This window comes from Dermacentor albipictus, chromosome 2, assembly GCF_038994185.2.
Source record: "Dermacentor albipictus isolate Rhodes 1998 colony chromosome 2, USDA_Dalb.pri_finalv2, whole genome shotgun sequence".
Lineage (NCBI taxonomy): Eukaryota > Metazoa > Arthropoda > Arachnida > Ixodida > Ixodidae > Dermacentor > Dermacentor albipictus.
The window spans coordinates 74,324,690-74,338,246 of record NC_091822.1 but is presented as its reverse complement, the minus strand read 5'-3'; the positions used below and the strand labels follow the sequence as shown (position 1 = coordinate 74,338,246).

Below are 13,557 nucleotides of genomic sequence, written 5' to 3'. Positions count from 1 at the left end.
TTGGCTTCTGCACACCACACCGGACGAAGACGTGAGAACTGCCTTGGCGCCTTACGGCACTATTAGCGATATATCAAGGGAGAAGTGGCGTGTGGCAGGCTGTAATGACAAGAGTTCCCACACCCGTCTAGTGTCCCTGCGCCTGAAGGCTGGCTACACCGTGGAAGACCTGCCACACCAGTTCCGCGTCGGCGAAAACCCCGCACTTGTGCATGTACCAGGGAGACCGCCGCTCTGCCTCCGATGCCACGGCACGGGTCACATATTGCGCGAGTGCCGAGTTCCACGCTGCGGGCTCTGCCGTCGCTATGGCCACGACGATACCCAGTGTGTGCGTAGATACGCAAACGTAACAGGGTCCGGTAGATATGACACTGTGAACGAACGCCTCATGGACCAGGTCGATGCGGAGGAAACAACCAGCGGAGGTGGGGTTGCATCAAGCTCTGGCGGCAAGCCATTAACGCAACCCTCCTTTGAAAACGCTGAAGGAAAGGACGACAGCCAGGACAGCGAAGCCAACGAGCTACAAGAAACAGCAGAAGATGATAAAGTCTCGGACAACACAAGCGTTCCTGCGACCGTCATGGAAACCCATGAGTTCGAACTTAACAAGGAAGAATCCGACAAAGACGGAAGCAAAAGCGGCACTTCAGCTGTCTCAAAGAGGCCGCGTGAACGGAATGAAGATGTCGGCAAGCGAGGCGAAGACTGCACTAGAGAGCCACTCCTGAAGACACCAGTCATCAGAAGAAGTTCGCTTAAAGTAAAACCCAACGTGCCGCCAGACAAAAGGACCACACCGACAGTGACCCTGCGTTATTGGGGTTGCTGACCGGAATAGCACTTGACGGTTGAACTGGGCCGGACGAGTAGCGCTGTGTGTCGGCAATGTGTGCCGCCAAGGAACACGCTTCGGCCTCGTTTCACACAGTGAGGCCACTTCTTACAGAGCGGCGTGAGACTGCGAGTCTGAGTCCCAGAATCATGAATATATCGCACTGCGGTCGGCTTGACCCCTCACATTCAATGTCTTTTAAATTACCGGCAGCGCTTCGGATAGGTACTCTGAATGTTAGAGGGTTAACGGCAAGAAAGCGACAAGTACAGTTAAAGCGTCTGTTAATTGAAAATGATATCGACATCTTAGCGTTACAAGAATCAAAAATTGAGAGCGAGGAGCAGGCTGACCGCATGGTTGCTAATTATAAAGCAAATTTTAATGTCTGTGTATGCCATGCCATTGGAAAGTCGGGAGGATGTGTAATCTTTTTAAAACGGTCTATTGGTGTTTTTGAAGAAAGTGTCACAACTTCTCAAGATGGCAGATTAGCATTTTGTGATTTTTCTTTTCATGAAAAAAATGGCGAATTATTTGTGTATACGCACCTAATACATGTTCTGACAGAAAATGTTTTTTTGATTACGTAGCTAATTTTTTAATGTGTGACAAAATTGTCGCATTACTTGGTGACTTCAATTGCGTTTGCATTCCTGAAGACACGGTTAGTAATAATCCAGTTCGTGACAAAAGTGCGCTACAGCTTCGAGCTTTAACAGAGGACTGTGACCTTGTGGACGTTGGTGATGTTCTTCGCGGAAATCATGCGCAGTTCACACACTTTCAGCTTCAAAGCCACGCAAGGTTATATCGCGTGTACATTTCGCAAAGTATCTTGGCTTTTTGTAGCAACTACATAGTGAAACACGTTAGCTTTAGTGACCATAGTCTTGTAATGTTCCAAGTAGGTAATAAAAGAAAAACAAGTGCGTTTAATTGGGACCTTTGGAAGTTAAATGAAAACCTTTTGAAAGACGAAGCGTTTGTTAAACTGGTGAGCCAAAAGTGCAAAGAAGTTCTGATTAATGATACCACAAGCTTTACCGCGGTTTGGGAGAATTTTAAAACCGAAGTAAAAATGTGCGCAATTGAGAGGTCAAGCATCCTACAATATAAAGAAAAACAAAAAGAAAACGAGGTACACGCCACACTGGACTATCTTTTAAATGCCGATAGCACGATACCCGGATTGTTTAGAAAAGAAATTAAAGAATCGGATCGGATCGGAAAACATTTATTGGGCTCTATAAAAGAGATCATCGCGGCTTCAGACGGCCTCTTCCATCTTCTGATGGATTCTTCGGTCTGCAATCACAGGGTTGGTGCCCTAGTCCAAGGCTCCACTGAGTATGGCCAACCCGCGAGCTCGCTCTACTAGGCGCTTTTGGCCGTTCAAGCTTACGCTGGAAAGCATACTCTCCCACTGTTCCGCACTCGGGTTTTTAATTTTGTAGATAGTCGGGGACTCAATATTTTGACAGGCCCATGATATGTGGTACAGATCTGGTTTCTCTCTGCACCATGGGCACTTAGCCTCATATTGTGTAGGGAAAATTTAGACTCATATCTGGTTAACCTCCCTGCCTTTCCTCTTCATTCTCTCTCTCTATTTAGAAGGTTTAGATTCGGGAAAGTACCCGTCTGCAGTTGTCACCATGCAACAGCATCCTCTCTGCTCAGATCCTTATCCGGGGGTGGGTACTTCAGTCTGACCCCTCTATAATAATTTAGGATATCTGAGTAGCCCATGGGTTCTGACTCGGGTTCCTCAAGGCTGGATGTGTCGGACGCCCGGTTGGTATGCCCTCAAGCTATCCTATCCGCCTCTTGGTTCCCTGTTATGCCAGTGTGCCCTGGTACCCAGATTATGGTATGCTGAACTTTGTTTCCCGGGTCGCATGAGCAGAGTATGTGGTGTGCTCTGCGCCCAATTCTGCCGTTTGTATAATTACGGCATGCTGCTTGAGAGTCTGTTATTATTGTTAGGGACCTGCCAGATCGATAGCCCTCCAGTGCTGCCAGAGCCACAGCTGCCTCTTCGGCCTCGACTACCGTGCAGTCCTGTAGTGATGCGCTGGTGACCTCCTTGAGGTCCGAATTAACCACCGACGCCACTGCTCTGCTGTTGTGTCTTCCGTCTTTGACGAACGTTGCCGCGTCCGTATACCTTATGTTGTCCTTTTTCGCCAAGGTTCTCTGCATGTACTCAGCTCTTGCTTCTCTACGCGCCTTGTGCAGGTTCCGGCCCATATTCTTGGGTATCGGTGTGACTCGCAGTGTACTGCGATACTTTTCCGGAATGGCCTCGGTACGCTCGATCTCTTAGATCATGTTGCCGCCGCCATATCTTCGCAGGAGCACCCTTCCCGTGGGGGTCTGCATCAACCTACGTGCCTGAGAGCATAGTAGTGCTTCTCTTAGTTCACTGAAGGTATTGTGCAGTCCCAGGGCCAGCAGTTTCTCGGTCGATGTGCGCTGCGGCAGGTGAAGCGCAGTTTTGTACGCCTTTCGCAGTATGGCGTCCGCTTGTTCTTCTTGCTTGATGCACTTGTGGTAAGGGCACGTGCGGAACCGTTTTTGGTGGGAGAAACACCCACCAAACGCGCGCTAGCTGAAGAAAAGAGGTATGCTGCAAAAAGGAGATAAAAGAAATACGCTATCGTGGCACGGTTTCGTCAGACCAGAAGATTATCGAACTGGCTTTCCTTGACTGGTATCGGACCTTGTTGGGCAGCGAAGCAGAAATGCAAGATGCTTTTGTAAAAGATTTTCTGTCACTTATGCCCAAACTGGATGTGGACGTTAAAATTGGTCTTGAAAGGCCAATAGCAATAGAAGAAGTTCAGAAAGCGATTGATGACCTCAGTAACGGCAAGACACCTGGACCAGATGGCATCGGGACTGCCGTTTATAAGTTTTTCAAAACAGAAATCTCAGAAATGCTTCACCGTACCATAACGGAGGCATATGAGGTCAAACAAATGCCCATGTCTTTTAGGAAAAGCCATATTATACTTATACCGAAAACTAAAGACCCTGAAAGGTTGCAGTCGGTAGAAAATTATAGGCCAATAAGTCTAACAAATGTTGATTACAAAGTGTATATGAAGGTTATTGCAAAAGGACTTCAAACGGTAATTACTGATATTGTTGGTGCACACCAAACATGTGGAATAAGAAGAGGAAGTATCTTTAGCAATATTCATACGGCAAGAACAATTTTAGAGTGCTGTGATGCGTCAAGTGGCCGTATAGGTTCAGTTAAATTTGGAAAAAGCATTTGACAAGGTGTGTCATAATATACTTTTTGCATTGCTGGATTACGTAAATGTAGGAGCGGTAATAAGAGATGGTGTGAAAATGGCATACAATCATTGCCAGGCTGAAATCGTAATGAACAGGAAACTCAGCGAAGATATAGCCGTGCGTTCTAGTGTTCTTCAAGGATGTCCCGCATCAGCCTTGTTGTTTGCTATTTACTTAGAGCCCTTTTGTTTAAGAGGGTTGAGCAATGAAAAAATAACGAGTTATCAGTTTTTATAGCATGAAATAAAAGTTTTAACCTATGCAGACGACATCGCGATTTTTTGTGAAAATAAAGAGAGCATACAAGAGCCAGTCAGTGACGCAAGAGCTTTCTGTAGACTCACTAGAAGTGCCATTAGATGGAAAAAGTGTCTAGGGTTTTGGCATGGGGAGTGGGATTCTAGGCCAGAACAGCTTGAGGGGATCAACTTTACCACTTCTCCGTCCAGGTATCTTGGCGTACCTTTAGAATGTTATCAGGAAAATACCCAACAGTGGACTGATCAAGTGGAACACGTTAGGGCACAGACAACAAAGCGGGGCGGATGCGACCTGTCGATATTAGCGCGCGCAACAGTTTGCAATGTGTTTCTCGTGACGAAAACTTATTATGTGCTACAGGTGCTATGCATGTCGCGAACGTGTGTGCAAAAGATCCATAGAATTTTCGCTATCTTTCTCTGGAGATCGACTTGGGAGAGGACCGGCATAATAAATCTCTTTCATTCTGTCAAGAAAGGCGGGCTTGGCCTTTCGGACTTGTTCCTTAAGCAACTTGATTCGCGATGTTTTTTCTTGCGCGATCGAAGTGATGGCTTTCTACGTACGGTCATGCAAGTGCGCCTGCGTGATGCACTACCACAGTACATTGTATCCTCTTTTTGTGCACCGCATGTAGCGGCAAAAGGATTCTTGAAAGAAGTTGTTTAAGCTGCTCGTTTTCTTGAAGTGCATTTTTCTAGGGATTATTTGTCATCCGTAAGCAAAAAACAATTGTATAAGGATTTAGTTGATGTGCTATGCCCTGTACCTTTATATCCTGCAAAGTATGCATTAGGAGCGAACGGGATGTACTGAAACGTGTTGAAAAAATGCCTATTAGAGCGTCAACTAAAACATTTTTCTTCTTACTGCACAGTGGCACGCTCTTTGTTAAACCATGGTTAAAAGAAAAAGGCATCTATCTGCCTTGAGGTGTGAAGTGTATGATATGTAACAAGCCAGAAACAATTGAACATATTTTCTTAGATTGCTCTGATTCAATTTTCTTGTGGGACGTCCTACAGAGGACGCTAAAAAATGATTTTCCGCTAACGCCATTCGGAATTCGGTTCTTGCCATTTGCGCAAACAGGGGACGTGCCATATGATGTTATGATGTTGGTTACAATGCACAGTGTCTGGAAAACAAGAATGGATTTCAGACACGAGCATGTGGATCCCAGGCCAGCCAAGATATATTTTGCTGAAAATATTTCATATGTTAGAGATGTGTTAAAGGCTCTTAGCGAGCCACCTGAATGGTTGCCCATAATCGAAAAGTTATTGGAGCTTAAACCTTACTAACCAAGCTACAAGGGACGAGCTGAAAGTCCTGTTTTTAGTATGTATCGACATGTGTCCAGTTATGTTGAATTCAGGGTTTCGAATTCTTGTGTGACGTATAATTGATGAAATCCGGAAATAAAGAAAAAAAATACCATTAAAGTTGAACAGTGGCGCATCGCGGAAGTAACAGAAAAGTTCACAATGCAGTATGAATTGCCATGTACAACGGATGAAAAAAAGAAACCACACTATGAAGATGCCGAAACCCGGGATCGAACCAGGGACCTTCAGATCTTCAGTCTAACGCTCTCCCAGCTGAGCTATTTCGGCGGAACGAGTACAGAAACGATGAGGCGCTACGCGCTGGCTGGGTTCCCGCGAACGGCCGTCTAACGTATCCACAGTAAGGAAACTTCTTTTAAAAAGATTCGCTCCACCATTTGCTGTACACTACACACGCTTCTATTAAAGTTGAACAGTGGCGTATCACGGAAGCAACTGAAAAGCTCACAATGCAGTCTGAACTGCCAGTTGTATTGTTATATACAACGGATGAAAAAAACCACACTATGAACATGCCCAAACCCGGGATCGAACCAAGGACCTTTAGATCTTCAGTCTAACGCTCTCCCAACTGAGCTTTTTCGGCTTTTTTTTTCTTTATTGCCTGCTTAGACATTAGCACAAAAAAAAAACAAATTCATATACACAATGCACCCACATCACATCAGCTGGGATGGTCGCTAAAATTTCTTGAGGCACACCAGCTCATCAAGGATGCTAACCCAGTCTGGGGTTTCGCCTTGTGCACGATACACTTCTCGTAATAGTGACATACTTTCAGTGAAGTTCTCTCGCGTAGAGCACACATTCACATCAGCATGACGTACAGCCATTCTTGTCTTCCACAAACTGTGGAGGCCCAGCAACATGAACAGGTCGAACGGTGGCCCGTCATCACTTTCAACTTGAAGGAACCGAATTCCATAGGGGTTTATGGGGAGTTCTTTTTTAAGAGTGCGCTGCAAGATGTCCCAGTGAAAGACAGCGTCCCAACACTCAATGAAGGCGTGTTCAATTGTTTCAGGCTTTTTACACAGCAGGCAATTGGTAGCCCAAGGTACGAATATTCCTTTCTGTTCTAGCCATACTTTAACGGGGAGGGTGTTCATGTGTAGCTGGAAAAAGAAATTTTTCGCAGCAGGTCTTACAGGCATCCTTTTGACTCGTTTCAGCACATGTTTTCCTGCACCTCCACAATGAACACTCCTATATAGTAGGATAGGTAGCATGCTGTCAACTAAATCTGCGTGCAGTTTCTTTCAGATGCAACGACTTCACGATAGTAACCAGTCGCTTTTCTACTGATAACACTAGATATGGACACAACAAATTCAGGCAGTTCTGTTGCCATTCTCGCCTGAATGACTGTACGGAGGAAAACATTTCTTTCATCTCGCAGGAAGAAGAACCGCGATACAATCTGTCGAATGAACAAGTGTGAGAGCCCAAGGCTCCCATTTCGAACTGTGCGAAAAAGATTTGTTCGGCTGGATCGCTCCTAAGTGGAGTTCCAGATGAAGATAGCAAACACTCGATGGATATTTTGAACGTTTACACAACCCGCCGTGGTTGCTCAGTGGCTATGGTGTTAGGCTGCTGAGCACAATGTCGCGGGATCGAATCCCGGCCACGGCGGCCGCATTTCGATGGGGGCGAAATGCGAAAACACCCGTGTACCTAGATTTAGGTGCACGTTAAACAACCCCAGGTGGTCGAAATTTCCGGAGTCCTCCACTACGGCGTGCCTCATAATCAGAAAGTGGTTTTAGCACGTAAAACCTCATAATTTAATTTACGTTTACACAGGACATCAACATTACTTGCAGTATGTACCAAACTTTGGCAATCAAAAAAACATTGCAAGCTGAAGCACGTGCAAACACTGACAATCCCAGGCCCTGCCATCCTTTTAACTTTTCTTACATTGATTCTATTTGTCCGGTCCACAACTGCGTCGAGTCCTGATAGTGCTCAAAGGGCACTCCTAGATACAGTGAAGGCACTGTAGTCCACTGCATACCGGCGAATTTTGTGGGTGTCGCGTCCCAGCTTCCATGCCATATCCCAACACTTTTTTCGAAGTTTATCTGGGCACCAGTGTACCTACAAAAGGATCTTGCAAGGCGGACAGCCTCGACCACGCTTTCCCTGTCTTCATAAAAGACGGCGACGTCATCCGCATAAGCTAGCATTTTAACTTCTGCGGCGTGCAGCCTAAAACCACGAATGTTTTCATCCCGTATGACTGCCATACAAAAGGGTTCGAGGTACATGGCAAAAAGCAAAGGAGACAAGGGACAGCCTTGCCGTACAGACGAGCGGACAGGCACCCGCGAACTAAGACACTTATTAACTATAAGCTGCTTGTAACAGCCTTCATAAGCCATTTTAAGGCCATCTACAATGATGCTCCAAAAATTACAGTACTGCAGTATAGCGAAAAGAACCTCATGTGACACCCGGTCGAACGTCTTCGCAAGGTCTAGCTGCAACATGGCCACTCGACCCCCAATGGCATCACAATATTCGAGCACATTCCTTGCAATGTGGGTGTTCGTGAAAATGGTGTGGCCTTTAATGCCACACGTCTGGTGTGGCCCTACAAGCTGCTGAATCACGCTTTGAAATCGTCGAGCCAGTACTTTCATAAATATTTTGTAATCTGTGTTGGTCAGACTATCGGTCTGTATGAACCTACTGAAAGGAGCTTTTACCGGTCATCGGTTTTCAGAATGAATACTATGGGTGAAGTGCGGAATGAGGGTGGTACTTTTTAAAATTCATACGCCTCTGAGAGTAGTCGGTGTAATATACACGCAAACTCCTGACTGAATGCCTTGTAAAAAGCGGCGCCTAGGCCGTCCGGCCCTGGCGATTTGCCTGACGGCAGCTCGTCTATCGCCCTTTCAATCTCGGGCACAGCTATTGGTCTCTCAAGACTTTCTCTAACGTCGTCATCCAACCTTAGCATTTCGCTGATGAATTCACTCTTGAAGACCAGTCCAGAACGTGTCACATTGCCGAACAATTTGCTATAGTGCTCCACAAAAGGTTTCTCGATCGACGAAGCGTCTGACGTCACCTCGCTTTGAAGACGTATCTGTTGGACCTCATTTCTTGACGCGTGACGCTTTTCATCGCTCATTGCCTGTTTGTTTGATATCTCACCCATCCATAGGCGTTCACTTCTAGCGCGTATAACTGCTGCTTTGTATCGCTCGGCGTCGATAACTTCAAGCTCGTGTCTTACTTTCTTTACGTTTTCAGCTAATTTATCGTGATCGGAATTTTGTGCGCTTGACAGATATTCTAGCTGTCTTTGCAGCTCTCTTTGTTTCTGTAATTTAACATGCTGAAGGCTGCTTCCGCTTTCTATAGCAATGAACTTAACTTGAATCTTAAGTTCCTCCCATGTAGCAATAAAGTATTCATCCTCATTTGTCATCAACTCTGTTATCTTTTCCTTAACTCTGCGCACAAATGGTTCATCGTCAAGCAGCTTTTCGTTGAATTTCCACATGTTCAAGTTGAATCGTGTTCTTTTAACTTTTTTCCCCAATCGAGGAGTTTACCAAGCTATGGGCCGTGAACGTTTGCGGTGCGACGTTATAACTATCACAAAGGGTGATGAAGTCGTCAGACACATACACTCTGTCCAGCCTTGCTCGGCTATTTCGCTGAATGTGCTTGTACTGCGGAATCATACCATCAGTGAGGACTCGGCCCACTTCTTCTAAGTTGTGGTCTTCAATTAGTCTGCTCAAAAGGAGAGCACTTTTATCGCGAACCCTTTCCCTTTTTAGTCGGTCTTCCGGAGACCACACACAGTTAAAATCACCAAGAAATATGACGAAGCGATCACACTTTACATATTGCTCGATACATTCAAAAAAGAAAAAATAGATCATTCACATTGTTTGGCGCATAAACGCATAGGAGCCGCCACAAATCGTGAGAGAAAGAAAAATCTACAATAAGCAAGCGACCAGTTTCACAAACACTTAGGCTTTCTTCAATAATACCAGCACTCTTCCGTATTACCGACGCACATCCGCCTGATGTGCCATTCGCATGGTACACGCACACATTGTAATGCGCCGTGAAAGGCGTCACCATTCGATCGGTCTGCTCTTGGGTTTCGACCTTAGTTTCTTGTAAGGCAACTACAACGAGTTCCTTCTCGATACACAGGCGGCTAAGTTGATACTGCCTCCTTCGCGCTCCAAGGCCTCGAACATTTAACGTGGCAACTCTCAATGCTCTCTCTAGTTTCACCGCCATTTATTTGCAAAAGCAAGCCGATCGGAAGGTGCCGCTGAAAAACAAGCGATCCGGACACATTGTAGAAAAAATTGCACGCATAACTTTTCCACTGAAAACCGCTCGATCCACACGCGTACCTTTAGAGCGTACGCGAAGCCCGATTCCAAAAAGGACGCCATGTCTTCACGACGTTAGTCCGGGCTCCCCAGTAGGCTCCGGGTCCTACTTAGGCGGTTTTGCCGCCGGCCGTCTGTCCGGCGGGATGTTTGGCTTCGGGCGCACGGGCGCACGACGACCCGCCTGCGCTTTTGGCGGCGGCTCGTCTTTGGCCCCGCTGTCAAGGTTGCCTTCCAGGTTGCCGGTCGAGTCCCTCGCACTTTTCATAGCCGCATTGCTTGCAATCGATCCTTCGACGTCCATCAAGGGAGTCCGGTCCGTGCTCCGTGGCGGCTTCCTCGGCAGTGTCGGATTCTGCGGTCGATTCTTCTTTGGCTCCTTCAGGCTGCACATTTGCCACCTTCGTGGATTTACCAGCCGGCACAGAAGGTGTTGCAACCATTTGCTGTACACTACGCACGCTTCTATTAAGGTTGAACAGTGGTGTATAGCGGAAGGAACAGAAAAGCTCACAATGCAGTCTGAATTGCCAGTTGCATTGTTATGTACAACGGATGAAAAAAAAACACACTATGAACATGCCGAAACCCGGGATCGAACCAGGGACCTTTAGATCTTCAGTCTAACGCTCTCCCAACTATTTCGGCGGAACGAGTACAGATACGATGAGGCGCTACGCGATGGCTGGCTTCCCTCGAACGGCCGTCTAACGCATCCGCAGTAAGGAAACTTCTTTTAAAATGATTCGCTCCATCATTTGCTGTACACTACGCACGCTTCTATTAAAGTTGAACAGTGGCGTATCGCGGGAACCAACAGAAAAGCTCACAATGCAGTCTGAATTGCCAGTTGCATTGTTAAGCACAACGGATGAAAAAAACCACACTATGAACATGCCGAAACCCGGGATCGAACCAGGGACCTTTAGATCTTCAGTCTAACGCTCTCCCAACTGAGCTATTTCGGCTTTTTTTTCTTTATTTCCAATGTGACAAAACAGAGAAACCAACACAAAAATGTTAAAAGTACCAGCCAGTAGCTTATTGACGCGACATTGCTAAGAACGTTTTAATGACACTAGGTCATTAAGTACAGGATACCATGTTGGCTGTTCGTCCTGGGACTGGTACACATCTCGGATATAGGCAATGCTTTCAATGAAGTTTTCTCTTACCAATCTTACAATAGGATCTGCATGTCTGACAGCCATTCTTGTTTTCCACATGCTATGCATGCTTAATACCATGAACATGTCATAGGGAGCACGAGGTCGCGGGATCGAATCCCGGCCACGGCGGCCGCATTTCGATGGGGGCGAAATGCGAAAACACCCGTGTACTTAGATTTAGGTGCACGTTAAAGAACCCCAGGTGGTCGAAATTTCCGGAGTCCCCCACTACGGCGTGCCTCATAATCAGAAAGTGGTTTTGGCACGTAAAGCCCCATAATTTAAAACATGTCATAGGGCACACCCCCGTCATTGTTAACCGCAAGAAAGTTAATTCCATATGGTGTGAGGGGCAAATCTTTTTTTCAGCGTTCTCTGGAAGACGTCCCAATGAAAAATTCAATCGAAACAGTCTAGGAATATATGTGTTACTGTTTCTGGCTTGCGGCATAAAATGCAGTTAACTGACCAGAGAAGAATAAAGCCCTTTTCCTGCCGCCAGGGTTTAACTGGGAGCGTGCCACAATGGAGTTGAAAAAAGAAAGTTTTCACAGACGACCGAACCGGCATTTTTTTAACTCTTTAAAACATCCTTACCCGGACCGACAGAAAAAATGGCTCGATATAAAGGTACTGGAAGCATCACATCACGGAGATCTTTGTACAATTGTTTCTTTGATACTACAATGAGATAATCAAACGAGAAACGTACTCGAAGAATCTTGAAGGCACTTACAACTTCGCGTAGATACCCGCACAAGCCGCTTCCAGTAACGCCACACGATGACACAGTAAACTCAGGGAGAGCATCCTGCAGTCTCACTTGAAGCACTGCTCGCAAAAATGGGTCATGCTGGTCCCGCAAGAAAATAAACCTTGAGACAATCTGCCTCAGAAAAAGATGAGCTAAGCCAAGCCCTCCTGCTTTCAGTGAGTGAAATAAGTTGAGACGACTTGTGCGTTTCCATGTTGAATTCCATACAAACGATGCAAGAATTCTATGCAATTTCTGCGCACTAGTTCGTGACATAGCGAGCACCTGCAACACATACCAAATCCGCGCAACAAGGAACGTACTGCAAATAGTTGACCTGGTAAACATGGATAAATTTTTTCCGCCCCATTTCGTAGTTTTCTGGCGCATTCTCTCAGCTTCTTCTTCTCCAGTATTCTGTAGGCTCATCATACCAGTTTAATGGTGCTCCTAGATATTTTGTAGGAGAGACTGTCCACTGTAAATTTTCAAAGACATTGGGCTTCTCATCCCAGCTGCCATGCCAAAAACCGGCGCACTTTTCCCAGTTAACAGCGCTTCCAGACATATTGCAATACGTTCGAGCTTGTTTAACAGTTTCACGGACACTTTCTTTATCCCCACAAAAGACGGCTACATCATCCGCATACGAGAGAACTTTGACTTCACTGCCCATTAAACGGAAACCGCGTATTTTCTCATTGTGAATAACTTTTAAGCAAAAAGGCTCCAAGTAAATTGCGAAGTGACGAAGCTGGGCATCCTTGTTTTATGTTTCTACATAAATTAATATTACTAGAGAGTTGTTTATTCACTAATAAGTTAGTGCTACACCCTTCGTAAGACAGTTTTAAGCCTTCTAATATAATGTTTCCAACATTCAGGTGCTCAAGAATAGAAAAGAGCACACTGTGCACAACACGGTCGAAGGCCTTCTCCATGTCTAGTTGCGTCATAGCAACTCTTCCTTCCCAGGCATCGCAACACTCCAGAATACTTCTTGCCACATGTATGTTATTAAGTATCGACCGGCCTCTTATGCCACAAGTTTGGTGTGGGCCTACTATTGATGTCATCACTGATTGCAACCTTCTTGCTAACACCTTCATGAATTGCTAACACTGTCAGTAGCATCGTGAATAAGACAATTCAACTGGAATCAATTCTTTTGTCGCACTCGCCACACGTTGCAGTTATAACGGAAACCTGGCTTCATAGCGAAATCAGTGACAAGGACGTAATACCGCCTGCCTACAAAATATTTCGTAGAGACAGGACTCCTAAGGGTGGTGGGGTAGCTGTTATTGTAAAGTCGTCCGTGGAGGCCATTCTGTTATCAGAGTCAAGCAACACCGAAAGTCTGTTCGTACAACTGAATATTTATGGTCATGTTTTTATTTTATGTGCGGTGCACAGACCACCTGACTCTTCCCCCGATTATTTATTTACGATAAGTGAACAGATGGCACAGTTCAATAGAAATAAGCTTTTAGTGGTT

The 13,557-nt window shown here is 45.8% G+C and overlaps 3 non-coding genes across 3 annotated transcripts; all 3 read right to left on the bottom strand.

The window, feature by feature from the left end:
- Positions 1–5,951: 5,951 nt before the first annotated feature.
- TRNAF-GAA (transfer RNA phenylalanine (anticodon GAA)) lies at positions 5,952–6,024 on the bottom strand. The gene has a single exon. It is a non-coding gene; the product is annotated as a tRNA-Phe (tRNA).
- Positions 6,025–6,270: 246 nt separating this feature from the next.
- TRNAF-GAA (transfer RNA phenylalanine (anticodon GAA)) lies at positions 6,271–6,343 on the bottom strand. Its single transcript has one exon. It is a non-coding gene; the product is annotated as a tRNA-Phe (tRNA).
- A 4,688-nt stretch (positions 6,344–11,031) lies between these two features.
- On the bottom strand, positions 11,032–11,104 carry TRNAF-GAA (transfer RNA phenylalanine (anticodon GAA)). The gene has a single exon. It is a non-coding gene; the product is annotated as a tRNA-Phe (tRNA).
- Between the last annotated feature and the right edge of the window lie 2,453 nt (positions 11,105–13,557).